Consider the following 2,500-nt stretch of genomic DNA (forward strand, 5'->3'; position numbering starts at 1 on the left):
TCCGTCAATCCGTTCAATACTCTGTCATTTTGTTGAAAGTCAGACAACCAGCCCACACACCGAGGTGTGGTGCCGACCGGGTCCAGTGGGCTCTGGCCTTTGTCGGATGTCTTCTACTCGAGGTGTCCTTGACTTTCTATGATAGACATATTTCTGAAAACTGAGTTTCTGAAATCGTGCCCAAGGTGGCTTGGTTACCCCCTACCAAAATGGGTCACAGCCGTAATAGGCAAAGTCCCGAAGCGCTGGACCCTTCAGCGCTTCAGAGCTTCGCCCCTACTACTGCTCTAAAAGAATTGGTCCTGGTAATCCAAAAAATTTAGGGAAGCGCTGGAACCTTCAGCGCTTCGCTCATATCCCCCCTACTACGGCTGTAGCATAGGGGAACCGCCAGAAGCGCTGGACCCTTCAGCGCTTCGTCCCTACTACGGCTGTAACATAGGGGAACCGCCAGAAGCGCTGGACCCTTCAGCGCTTCGCTCATATCCCCTACTACGGCTGTAGCATAGGGGAACCGCCAGAAGCGCTGGACCCTTCAGCGCTTCGTCCCTACTACGGCTGTAACATAGGGGAACCGCCAGAAGCGCTGGACCCTTCAGCGCTTCGCTCCTATCCCCTACTACGGCTGTAGCATAGGGGGACCGCCAGAAGCGCTGGACCCTTCAGCGCTTCGCTCATATCCCCTACTACGGCTGTAGCATAGGGGGACCGCCAGAAGCGCTGGACCCTTCAGCGCTTCGCTCATATCCCCTACTACGGCTGTAGCATAGGGGGACCGCCAGAAGCGCTGGACCCTTCAGCGCTTCGTCCCTACTACGGCTGTAACATAGGGGAACCGCCAGAAGCGCTGGACCCTTCAGCGCTTCGCTCCTATCCCCTACTACGGCTGTAGCATAGGGGAACCGCCAGAAGCGCTGGACCCTTCAGCGCTTCGTCCCTACTACGGCTGTAACATAGGGGAACCGCCAGAAGCGCTGGACCCTTCAGCGCTTCGCTCCTATCCCCTACTACGGCTGTAGCATAGGGGAACCGCCAGAAGCGCTGGACCCTTCAGCGCTTCGTCCCTACTACGGCTGTAACATAGGGGAACCGCCAGAAGCGCTGGACCCTTCAGCGCTTCGCTCCTATCCCCTACTACGGCTGTAGCATAGGGGGACCGCCAGAAGCGCTGGACCCTTCAGCGCTTCGCTCATATCCCCTACTACGGCTGTAGCATAGGGGGACCGCCAGAAGCGCTGGACCCTTCAGCGCTTCGCTCATATCCCCTACTACGGCTGTAGCATAGGGGAACCGCCAGAAGCGCTGGACCCTTCAGCGCTTCGCTCATATCCCCTACTACGGCTGTAGCATAGGGGGACCGCCAGAAGCGCTGGACCCTTCAGCGCTTCGTCCCTACTACGGCTGTAACATAGGGGAACCGCCAGAAGCGCTGGACCCTTCAGCGCTTCGCTCCTATCCCCTACTACGGCTGTAGCATAGGGGAACCGCCAGAAGCGCTGGACCCTTCAGCGCTTCGTCCCTACTACGGCTGTAACATAGGGGAACCGCCAGAAGCGCTGGACCCTTCAGCGCTTCGCTCCTATCCCCTACTACGGCTGTAGCATAGGGGAACCGCCAGAAGCGCTGGACCCTTCAGCGCTTCGCTCATATCCCCTACTACGGCTGTAGCATAGGGGGACCGCCAGAAGCGCTGGACCCTTCAGCGCTTCGCTCATATCCCCTAGTATACACTGGGTAGTCTGTTCCTATCATTGTGCGGAAGGTGGCTTGGTTACCCCCTACCAAAATGGGTCACAGCCGTAATAGGCGAAGTACAGAAGCGCTGGAACCTTCAGCGCTTCGCCCCTATCACGGCTTTAAAACCCGAGCGAAAAACTCTATGTCCTTAAACGAAATACCCGTTTTGCGCGGTCCATATCTCCGCGAAAACACAACGCACAGCCGGGACACTCATATCTAATTGTAGTACAAGTCTACCTCTACAAACACATCCGAGTGGATCCTGGATGCGACCTCCACAGCCGAGGCACGAGTCGGTCAAAGTAGGTCGCAGGGACCATATTACGCGCGCCATATCTACCCGGAAATAGAACGCAGAGCGGGGATACTCATGCCCAGTTGTCGAGCTGGAAGTCCTCTAACCACCCATATAAGATGAATAATAAACGGATACACACAGCCGATGCAGCGCGTGTTTGAAAACCGCCGATCGATCTTCATACTCTGACAAAATCACAGCGAAAAATCCTTAAACCAAATACCCGTTTTGCGCGGTCCATATCTCCGCGAAAACACAACGCACAGCCGGGAACCTCATATCTAATTGTAGTCCAAGTCCACTTCTACAAACCTATCCGAGTGGATCCTGGATGCGAGGTCCACAGCCGAGGCACCACGCGGTCAAAGTAGGTCGCAGGGGCCCTATTACGCGCGCCATATCTACCCGGAAATGGAACGCACAGCGGGGATTCTTATTTTGAATACACGGTCCCGACGTCCT

Source organism: Anarhichas minor, unplaced genomic scaffold (genome assembly GCF_050575085.1).
Source record: "Anarhichas minor isolate MPS153535 unplaced genomic scaffold, ASM5057508v1 ptg000288l, whole genome shotgun sequence".
NCBI lineage: Eukaryota > Metazoa > Chordata > Actinopteri > Perciformes > Anarhichadidae > Anarhichas > Anarhichas minor.